The sequence below is a fragment of the Callithrix jacchus genome, chromosome 2, assembly GCF_049354715.1.
Source record: "Callithrix jacchus isolate 240 chromosome 2, calJac240_pri, whole genome shotgun sequence".
NCBI classification, from domain to species: Eukaryota; Metazoa; Chordata; class Mammalia; order Primates; family Cebidae; genus Callithrix; species Callithrix jacchus.
Window position 1 is genome coordinate 200,486,173 of NC_133503.1, and position 11,921 is coordinate 200,498,093.

An 11,921-nucleotide genomic window follows, 5' to 3' on the forward strand; every position below is an offset into this window, starting at 1 on the left:
CTCATGAAGTATGTTTAAGTCACGGATCTAAAATTTGAGAGAAGCAAAGGAAATCCAATAAATTTTAAACTTGACAAAGGTGACCTCTTGTTCTTGAACCAAGTGGTCCTAATTTAGAAAAGAAGAAAAAGAAATCCTTGTTTCTGCCAGAGTTTATGTTTTCTATTCCCTTATCCAAAGTCTTTGATATTTTTTTTTTTAGGGGCAACTCCTATATCCCACTAGGTTTGATGAAACTCCCATATGTTATAGGAATAAAGTACATGATTTCCTCATCTAAACATCTTCCCAGAAAACTAAGCGTTCATGTTAGAAATCAACACATTCCTACTCGATTCTAATTTATTAAACAAACTAAACATCTGCTCCAGGCCAGGCACTGCTCTGGGGAGTTAGAGATGGTGAAGATGTACTCCCTGTCTTCAGGCTGTTCAAGTATGGCCAGGTGAGCCCCATGCAAGGTACTCTTCACTGAGCACAATGACAGAGGCGCAACCAGGGTTAGCAGGGTAGGGCAGGACTTCTCACCAGTCATCCAGGCATACTTCCCAGAGGAAATTGGCCTTGAATTCTGAGCTGGAGGCTAAGACAGGATTTTGCCAAGAACAGAGCCATTAGAGTTAGTGCATTCCCAGGGAAGAGGGAACAATTTTGGCAAAGGCACCTGGCATAAAAATATTGGCTTAATGAAGGGAGATATGTATTAGCATATGGCTGCAGGGAAGGTTGTCTAGGGAATGATAAGGAAAGATTACATAAAAGTGGGTTTCGGGGTCTTTAAGTTGCAGTGAAGGAATTTGGGCAGCAAGAATATATTGAGTTTTGTGGGAAGTCAGGGAAGGGCAGGGAAAGGATTCGAATAACGCTTTCGTCTTCCAAGGAAGAGAGCTTTCTAGGGATGGACAGACTACAGTGGATGATTTATGCCAGTGTGTAGATTTATATATACATATTGTAAAAACGCAGCACAGTGTAACAGGAAGTGGAGCAGAAGCTAAGGGGCTTGTCTTCTAGAAATACTGGGGGTGGCGTGATGCAAAGATGGAAACTCTGAGGACACAGCCTCTTACTGTGTAACTGTGGCCAAATAACCTTTGAAGAGGGTCTTTATTCACTCATTGTAAAATGAGGGCAACAAGGCTTTCCCTTGTGTTGAAGTAATTGCACATATAATGCATCTGGCTGACAAACTGGTGCCCAGTAAGTGAAATAAATTAAAATATGAAGACACAAGACACAGTCACCATCTTAGTACCATTAATTTCTGTTCCCCCGCTTTGCTGCAGACTGAACTTCCACTGGAAGTAGGTCTACATGGTTAACAAAATGGCCTTCCCGTTTTTTTCCAATTTTTTTAAAGGTTCACACTGTGCCTGCTTTGCAGATTCACCGCAGCAGCTAAGGGGCTTGTCTTCTAGAAACACTGGGGGTGGTGTGATGCAAAGATGGAGACTGAGGACACGGCCTCTTACTGTGTAGCTGGCATGCTCTTTCCTGCAGTGTAACAGCGCCCTCTGACATGGCCAGTGGGGGTGCAGATCAGAACTCGGTGGCTGATGGCTTGCAGCACATGCAGCTGTCCCTTAAGGAATTCTCTCTTCTTCATTTCCTTTTGAACACACCCTTGGAAGTCACTCTGGGTGTGGCTTTTGGAAGTCGTGTGAAGAAGATGTCCTGTCTGACAGCTGACTGCTCTGTAGGTCACCCAGGGTCTACCCTCCCACCTCACCACTGCTCTCTCAATTTCTTGGGGTGACTTCTGGGTTTTCTATGAAACGGGGGCCTCCCAGAGGCAAAAGCCTCACACTGCGACATGAGCTTCTTTCCTCCGACTCACCCGGCATTTTTGGTGGGCTGAGTGTTGAGAATCTCAACGTCTACACGCACGTTAGTTTACTGTCTACGCTAAGGTCCATTGATTCTTCCACTGTCTTAGCCAACCTGACATTGCTACTGCGGCTAACTCTTGCCCAGGAAGATTAAACTAACAAACAACATTTCTGTTAATTTCAACGACTTCTCCAAAATTAATTAAAATCAACATTCGGCTACTCAGTTTATAATAAAGAACACTAGATGTTCCCTATTATACCTTAGGTGAGGTACACACCCCCCTAAATGAGTATACCATGAACTCTAACCAATCCTAACCACCCTGCCCTTTTGAAAACCTGCCTTAAGCTAGACACTAAAAACCTCATAAATGTCCCTCCTTTGTCCCATTCTTTCCAAGATGAACCTAAGGTAATCCAGGTGGTGCTCCCCTGACTGTGGTAAGCGACAAGCTAATTTTTGCTTTATCAGCAGCCTGCTCTGGTGGGAATTTCAGGAGCAGCATTTTGTAGCAGAAATACCATCATGGGCCGGGTGCGGTGGCTCACGCCTGTAATCCCAGCACTTGGGGAGGCCGAGGCGGGTGAATCACGAGGTCAAGAGATCGAGACCATCCTGGTCAACATGGTGAAACCCCGTCTATACTAAAAATACAAAAAAATTAGCTGGGCATAGTGGCGCGTGCCTGTTATCCCAGCTACTCGGGAGGTTGAGGCAGGAAAATTGCCTGAACCTAGGAGGCGGAGGTAGCGGTGAGCCAAGATCACGCCATTGCACTCCAGCCTGGGTAACAAGAGCGAAACTCCATCTCAAAAAAAAAAAAAAAAAAAAAGAAATACCATCGTGGCCAGGTCGTTGTTGCCTTGGTGTCCTGTGCTCACTGTTGAGTGCAGGTCTCTTTGAGGACCATGCAAGGTGGTTAAAGTGTCCGTCGTGGATCTAGATGCCAACACTGACCAGCACCATCATCTGGGGTAAGCCCTGTCCCTGTGTCTGCAGGTGGTGGTCTGAATAATGGCTCCAGAGTTACCCACCGCCAACCCCTTCTACCTTATTTGGCAAAAGGGACTTGGCAGATATAATTGGGCTTAGAGATCCTGGGGTGGAGAAATTGTTCCTGATTGCCCAGAGGAGCCCTAAATGCAGTCACAAGCATCCCTATAAAAGAAAGCAAAGGGAGGTCTGTTAGAGAGGAAAGGGAAAGTGCAGATAGAAGCAGAGACTGGAGTGATGCACTTTGAAGGTGGAGGAGGGGCCAAAAGCCAAGGAATGCAGGTGGTCAACAGACCCTGAAGAGGCAAAGAAATGTGTTTTCCTCTCCAGCCTCCGGAAGGAGCCAGTCCACACCTTGACTTCAGACACTGGAATGGGACTGACTTCAGACTTCCGACCTTCAGAATCGTAGGTCACACCCAAAACATTTGTGTTGTTTTAAGCCATCAGGTTTGTGGCAATTTGTTACAGCAGCAATTGGAAACAAGTTAACTCATTTTTTTTTTACAACTTTAAAGGGCATTATAGACACAGGACCTATCAACTAGGGTTTTTACAAAGGCTAAATGAGTTGACTTACATAAAGCACTTCTATCAGTGTCCGAGACATAATAAGCAGACAATAAATACAATTGTTATTATAGGTCTCACATCTCTAATACTGAGTATTATATCATGTCTATGAGGCTGCATATGGGCAGGGTGTCTGTCTCCACTCTGAGAGACAGTGGCTGGCACAGTGCCTAGTACCCCACAGGGCCTCCATGAGTATTTTCTGACTGGCAGGTCAATGAGTGGTGCACAGCTTTCCCTTCATGCCAGAGAGTCATCCTTAAAATGCCTTGTTAGTGAAAGAAAGCAATTGAAGAGGCGATTCTAAACAGTACAGAGTCCAAAAGCTGTTTCTGTTTGTCTTTGAAATAAATTATATAGCATCAATGGCAGTAGAATTATCTTCTTCCTTTTGTCCTAGTCTTACATAATTCATTTTCCCTTGATAAGCAACCCAAAGATGGAATAAATAGCCTGGGTTTGTATTGAGTGGAAGGGGTCAAAGGAAGTGAGGAAGGGAAAGCCAACAACGGACACTTGTCAGAGACAGTGGAGCAGCGCAGGCACTCAGGTATTCTACCCTTAGACAGGAAATGACCCGCAGACCCTGTGTTGTTCAGGGGTCTCCAGAAAAACAGAGCCAATTGGAGACAGATAGATTGATAAAGAGAGAGATGGATTTGTTTGTTTACTTATGTATTGATTGGAATTGGTTCAAGTGATTGGAGGAGCTAGTGAGCCCTAAATTCCCTGCAGGGAAGGCAGGAAGTCTGGAAATTCAGGTAAGAGTTGATCTTGCAGCCTTGAACCCAAATTTCACAGGGCAGCAGGGTGGCACCTTGGCAGGGTTTCTGTGGTACAGTCTCTAGAAAGCATTTTTTCCTCTTTGGAACATGTCAGTCGGCTCTTGAGGCCTTCAACTGGTTGGATGGCCTACCCACATTAATTTATGAATCTAATTTTAAAAATAGCTCCACGGCAGCGTTTAGACTCATGTTTGATCAAACAACTGGGCACCATAGCGCAGCCAAGTTGACATATGAAGTTAACCATTGTTGGCTCCAAAATGCCTAAGATGGAGCTCACATGTTTTTATCTTCATCATTCTTCTGATGGCCCCATAAAAACCCACTGGAAAAAAAATGGAAGACATGACCTTAGGGAAGCCAGATCGAATTGTCATTTCTTTTCTTTTATATTTATTACTATTATTTTAGACAAAGTCTTGCTCTGTTGCCCAGGCTGAAGTGCAAATGAGCAATCATGGCTCACTGCACCCTGACCTCCTGGGCTCAAGAGATCATCTCCCCTCAGCCTCCTGATTAGCAGAGACCACAAGTGCAAACCACCACACCCAGCTAATTTTTTTTTTTTTGTAGAGACAAGGTCTTGTCATGTTGCCCAGGCTGGTCTTGAACTCCTGGCCTCAAGCCATCCTCCTGCTTTGGCCTCCCAAAGTGCTGGGATTGCAGGCGCGAGCAACCGTGCCTGGCCAGATTGAATTTTCAAAACAATTCACCTGAAGGTTCTCTCACATGTCTTATAGACAGCCAGCAAGTTCATCTTAAATACTGCCTGATTTATATTTTCAGCGTTTTAGAACATACCTAAGGATGTCGACATGGTGAACGCAGCGTGGCTGTTCTAAGCCAGCCTTAAGGGCAGTACGCACCTTTGCCCCACACATCAGTGGGACTCACAGAAAGTTAGGCGGGTGGGATCTGAGTCTCGATCAGCCATCAGCATCTGGACAGTGGCTATCTGTAAGATGACGCTGAGTCAGTCTCAGTGATGTAGCTGGAATTTTCTGCTCTGACTGTTCTCTTCTGTGTAATACCTGGTTCCTCAGTTGTGTCTCAAATGTCTTAATAGTTATAAATAATATCTGAGGATGCACACAGATATGAGCTTTTCTTGCAATATTTTTTTTTCTGTTGATATTTTCTACTTTATTTCAGGAAAATTCTCTACCAGCTCTTTTTTAGTAAGGCACTTCATTAAAATGTCGTTTTGATTCTATATCTTTTTTCTCAATTTTTGGAAAATTCTGATAGATTTTCTGAAGATCCAAATTATGCCAGGCTAGAGTGCTTTGCCCATATTTCTTATTATGTTTAATTAAGGAAAGATAGTCTCCAAGGCAGGTTTTTATAATTCTGCCTTCACATGGTGTTGTAAGGAGGTCCATGTCTCCTTTGCAGAGTAAGAGAAGATTCCCATGACTGTAATCCCTGTAGGAACAGCTGGCATTTTTTACATCTGACTGAAAACGTGCTTTGAAACCACCTTTCAAAATGTGGTCTTTCTGCGGTACAGCTGGGATGTCCCTGCCTTCCCCGCTTCCCCACCATGCACGGAAGTAAAAGGGCAGTTCTGGCTCACGGGTGTAACAGATTTCTTCCCTGCATCCCCTTTGTCTTCTGTCAATGAATCTTTGGTGGCTGTCAGCTGGGGACAGCTCTCAGCATTTCATGCACCGAATGCAGCATGGACACAAACTTATGATAGGACCAGGCAGGGGACAGCAAGAGGTGAACACCGGAAATTGCATGAGCTAGGAGTCACTGACTGGTGGTGGGTGAGGGGCACATGGTAGGGACAGATTAGCAGCTGGATCAGGTGGAAAACCAAACCCTGACAGCTGAGGTGAGGCACAGACTCGCTGCCATGGGGACGAGTGTCCACTAGCTCTGGCCAGGCTGGCCTCCAGGGGGCGATGTTGGAATATGCAATCACCCCAAAGCACTTCAGCTTGCAGAAGATCTGGGACAGTTTGCTGTTACCACCTCAGAGCATTTAGATGGGACATGATTGGTGGAATTGAAGTTAAAAACCCATCCACCGTTTCTACTTAGTAAGCTCCTAATTTACAGAAATGCTTGGGAAATTGACAATCATGATAAAGTCCTCATCCCTCCTCCTCTTTTGACCAAATCTTTCTAAAACGCACAATTATAATTTCTTATCTTTTAGTACATAGTAATTATGTTCTATGTGGTATATACACTATGTAGATATAGTTTATCAAACCGTCCTTGGTGTTTGGAGACTTTCTAATTCATTAGTTCATTCCACACGTCAATGACAACAGCAGACACGGAGCAGGTACACGCATGAGCTACCCACTGATACGCCCTGGATTTTGATTTTATTTTGTGAAATCCTTGGTGTGGGTAATTTTTAAATAAATGATTTTTCAAATTTTATGCAGAAACTGGAATGCATCAACATGATCTTGTTCATACTCTTGTTAATAGTGTCATCCAGAGGCCACCAGGAACACGCCTGTAACCCAGCAAAGTTGAGGCCATTGTCTGGTTCATCACAAGAAGGAAGGCTTTGCACCATTGGGGCCCAGCAGCAGCTCAGCAGCAGTGAGAGGGCCTTGGGAAAGACTTGGAGGGTTTGGCTTATATAAGGTGATCCTGGGGAGGGTCAAGGAAACAGGTTGTGATGGTTAATACTGACTGTCAACTTGATCGGATCGAAGGAGGCAAAGGATTGTTCCTGGGTGTGTACGTGGGAGAGTTGCCAAAGGAGATGAACATTTCAAACAGTGGATTGGGAGAGGCAGGCCCACCCTCAATGTGGGTTAGCACCATCTAATCAACTGCCAAAGCAGCTAGAATACAGCAGGCGGAAGTTGGAATCAGCTGACTTGCTGAGTCTTCCAGCCATCATCTCTCTCCTGTGCGGGATGCTTCCTGCCCTTGAGCATCAGACTCCAAATTCTTCAGCTTTTGGATTCTTGGACTTACACTAGTGGTTTGCCAGGGGCCCCCAGGCTGAAGACTGTACCATCTGCCTTCCTACTTTTGAAGTTTTGGGACTCAGACTGGCTTCCTGGACTGAAGACTGTACTGTCTGCTTTTGAAGTTTTGGGACTCAGACTGGCTTCCTGGCTCCTCAGTTTGCAGACGGCCTGTTGTGAGACTTCACCTTGTGATCATGTGAGCTGATTCTCCTAATAAACTCCCCTTCATATATGCCTCTATCCTATTAGATCTGTCTCTTTAGAGAACCCTGAAAACTAGACAGGACATGCTCAGATTGAGTGCTCTCTGGGGTAATTGTGTGATTGACTATCTTAACAACTGTCCTGGAAGGTCAGAGAAATGGAGTGAGGCTGGTGCTACAGTTGGTGAAAAAGCAGCAGCTTTTTTTTTGAGACGGAGTTTCACTCTTGTTACCCAGGCTGGAGTGCAAAGGCATGATCTCGGCTCACGGCAACCTCCACCTCCTGGGTTCAGGCAATTCTCCTGCCTCAGCCTCCTGAGTAGCTGGGATTACAGGCACGTGCCACCATGCCCAGCTAATTTTTTGTATTTTTAGTAGTGACGGGGTTTCACCATGTTGACCAGGATGGTCTCGATCTCTTGACCTCGTGATCCACCCGCCTCGGCCTTTCAAAGTGCTGGGATTACAGGCGTGAAGCAGCAGCTTTTGACTGGATAGTCAAGGGTTCACATTCTCTTAGCACAGAGGTGGCTGCAATACTTATGGAAGGCATTTGGCTGATGTATTCTTAAAGGAGAGGGAAGCTGTCTGTGTTTGTTCTCTTCAGCTGCCTAATAAATGACCACAACCTAGTGACTTGAAACATCACACATCAGTTACCGCCACTCTCAGTAAGTCAGAAGTTCAGGCGCAGCCCAACTGTGGCCTCCGCTCTGGGTCTCACCAGGCTACATTCAGGGGTCAGTCAGGGCTGTAGTCATAGCAGAGGCTCTCTCAGGTTGTTGGCAGTTGTAGAACTGAAGTTCCTTTTTTGGGGGAGCGACAGTCAGCTGGTGTATGAGTTCATTTTCACACTACTGATAAAGACATACCTGAGACGGGGTAATTTATTTTTTTAAAAAAAGAGGTTGAATGGACTCATAGTTCCCCATGGCTGGGGAGGCCTCACCATCCTGGTGGAAGGCAAAAGGCACATCTTACATGGCAGCAAGCAAGAGAGAATGAGAGCCAAGTGAAAGCAGAAATTATAAAACCATCAGATCTCATGAGACATTCACTACTGTGAGAACAGTATGGGGAAACTGACCTCATGATTCAATTATCTCCCACAACACATGGGAAATATGGGAGCTCCAATTCAAGATGAGATTTGGGTGGAGACTCGATGAAAGCGTGTCAGCTAGGAACCACTCTCAGCATCCAGGGTCTGCCACGGTTCCTGCCACGTGGCCTAGCACAGTCCTTCCTGCAGGACGGCAGCCTTCTTACAAGTCAGCAAGAGGGAGTCTCTTTTGCTCTACTTGCTAAGGCGGAATCTCACATCAGATGTAATCATCACGTTTGCTGTATTCTATTATCTAGAATTATGCCACAAGCCCCTTTGTGCTCAGGGGAGTGGATTATCCAAAACATAGATCACTGGGGAGGGGTGACCTTAGGATGTGTTTGCTACATCACCTAAGAGTATGTGAAACATCTCTCTCATTTCTTACATTTCTTGAGCTTTTAAAAGTACAAAAGGAATAAACATACACAATGTAGGTTACATGAATGAATACGAAGAAGCGCATAGTATCACTCCTAACTGTCATGTTAGGACACAAAGATGGTCACTTGTAACACTTGCAGGTATGTACTGGACGAGGGTTTTATAGACCATCCCAGCTTCCTTCACCCATGGTCTACTGCCCAGTGGGACATAAGACTCTTCAGAAGTATGGCCTGGGACCAACCACATATAGCAGGCCTCCAAGAGGAGGCATCCATGTCCACAGAAGAGAGATGAGCTTCTGGGCAGCTCCTGCATCTTCACAGTGAAGGCCACTGCTCAGCTGGGCACATGGATCCCTGTGTTTCTCTGTGACATTTTTTTAATGTTTCACACTGCAGTGGGGGTTAAGGGCAGTGCTACAGGCATCCTGTAAGTATAGCCTACAGACACTGCTAAATGCTTTACAATAAGAATGACAGCCTCTGACCACAAAGAATTGTCCAGCCTAAAACGCCAATAGTGCCAGGGTGGAGAACACTGGCCCCAACCTTGCACAAGTGTGTGAAGCTAAAGACATTGTGAAGGTTTCTCTTGTTTTGTTTTTTGTTATTTACAAAGGTGTTCTTTTCTCTCCCACTCATGCTTCAGAGTTCAACCCAATGAAAATGGAAATTGAAAGAATGAAAGTCACTGGTTTCAAAGAATCTACAGAATTCAGCATTATAGCAATTTTGGGTCGCCATTCACATGCATTAACAAACCGGGCAAACATCCCACTCCCAGGATGCAGTGATGGAGAATGGCAGAAGATCTGTTGAGCCTTAAGGAATAAGGGAAAATTGTGTTATCAAGTGGAGGAACAGCACAGACCCAGACTAGGGGATGCAGCTGGGAGCCAGCAACCCAGGCCTCTTCTCCCCAGGGCACAGCACTGGCTGATCCCCAGATTTTCGAGGTCATACATCCCAGGTCCTGAGAGGGCTTTGTAGGTAGACAGTACTTTGGGACTTTTGGGACACAGCACTTGAAGAGAGGCTTGCTTAAACTTTTCTCCTGGGAGCCTCTGATCATTTGAAAGTAACAGAAGAAAGTTGTTGGGCTGAGGAAATAGCTTCAATAGGCACTTGGTGAGAATGGGAAGCATCCATTCATTGTGACATCGTGGGGACAGAGGAGGAATTCACCAGATCATAACACTGAGAAACTCTAGAGGCTTCTGGTTCACTGCTCGGATTCCACAGATGAGGGTCACAGGCAGAGGTGGAAGCTGGAATGGGCAAGGCTGGCCTCTCCCCGCCTCTCCATGGCTCTGTATGCAGGCTGTTTCTGCAACTTGACATGAGGCCTGGCCCCAGGGAAAGCAGCAGGGCCTCATCTCCTCCCCATGCTGCTCAGAGGTGGAGTCTTCTCAGGGTCAGTCCAGCTCAGGAGCCCCTCTCCAGCTTGGTCACCAAAATTGTCTGGTCCCAGGGCGGTGCTGAGTGACAGGCATGCCAGCCAATCCAATCGGCCATTTCATACCCAATGCACGTGTCTGATAAAGAGTTAACACCCTGTCTCCAAGACACAGGCTTTACAGAAACAGCCTCAACGACCTCTTCACTTAGAGCCAAGACTCTTAGTGGTGGAACCTCAGGCACCCGTGCAGGATGTAGGAAAGAGCCTGTACATACGTGAACTGAGAAGTGTGTAGAAAAATAAATACTGTAATAGGTAATAAGGGCCGGGCGCGGTGGCTCAAGCCTGTAATGCCAGCACTTTGGGAGGCTGAGGCGGGTGGATCACGAGGTCAAGAGATTGAGACCATCCTGGTCAACATGGTAAAACCCCGTCTCTACTAAAAATGCAAAAAAAAAAAAAAATTAGCTGGGCATGGTGTCGTGTGCCTGTAATCCCAGCTACTCAGGAGGCTGAGGCAGGAGAATTGCCTGAACCCAGGAGGCGGAGGTTGCGGTGAGCCGAGATCGCGCCATTGCACTCCAGCCTGGGTAACAAAGGCGAAACTCCGTCTCAAAAAAAAAAAAAAAAAAATAGGTAATAAAATGTATGTTTTTTATATGCTACTTTCTCTTTCTCCTTCTCTCTCTATATATCATACATACAAAAATATATTCATTCTATAGAAAACATGGAAGATAATATTCTTTACATATGAAATTTCAATGTATTAATTTTTTAGTATATGAACACCACAGATGTAATTTTATAATTGTTTTTACTTATCAATAAGTCCTAAACATAAATATACACTGACAATATCATAGTTTTTAAAACATCATAAAATGGTTGAGAAACATTCCACTTTAACTTATTGCTCCTAATCCCTATGGTGGTTCAGTAAGTGAGAGTTTCCCAGCCTCGGTACTATGGGCAGGCAGTTGGGGTCAGCCGTGCCTTTTGGGGGACCCTGTCCTGGCCCCTGTAGCATGTGGCTTCACATCCTGGTCTCTGCCCACTGGATGCCAGAAACATCCCTTCCCCTCACTTGTGACAATCAATACTGTCACTAGACATTGCCAAATGTCCTCTGAAAGACAAAATCACCCTAGATTGAGAACCAGTGACATTTCTTTTGAACTATAATCATAAGACAAAGCCACCTGAACTTCCTTGCTGATGTCTCTCCCCTTCTATCTAATTCTATTCAGAGTGAAAAATTCCTAGAAGCAACATTACTGTAACAGAGAAGAGGTATTCATTTGAGAACTTTGACAAAGATTTGCCAAATTTCTGTTGAAGTATCATTTCAAAAAAGTTAAAAACATGACTCTCATACAAACACATACAGAACAAATGTCAAAGACGTATTTCTCTAATGCAGTGAGACAGGTGGCAGGGCAGTGAGGTTGCAGCAGGGTGGGAGCAGAGTGTAGAAAAAGGTCGCAAAAGCCCTGGAGAAGGTCATTCGGTCATACGAGGACACCCTGATGCTTGGGCTGCGGTCCTTTCCAAGCCTAGGAGGCATCGTTCCTTTGCATCAACACCAGCCAACATGTCACTGCTCTCAGTGTTCTGTGTGTGAGAATCCAGAGACCCTCGCATGGCTGTGGCAGATTCTAATCAGCAGAAAACAGTAAGTCAAAGCAAAAGCAGT

The 11,921-nt window shown here is 45.3% G+C and overlaps 1 long non-coding RNA gene across 1 annotated transcript; it reads left to right on the top strand.

Moving 5' to 3' along the window:
• The first annotated feature begins 9,459 nt into the window (after positions 1–9,459).
• On the top strand, positions 9,460–11,123 carry LOC144581520 (uncharacterized). The gene is made up of 2 exons (XR_013532413.1): positions 9,460–10,540; positions 10,862–11,123. It is a non-coding gene; the product is annotated as an uncharacterized LOC144581520 (long non-coding RNA).
• Positions 11,124–11,921: the final 798 nt, after the last annotated feature.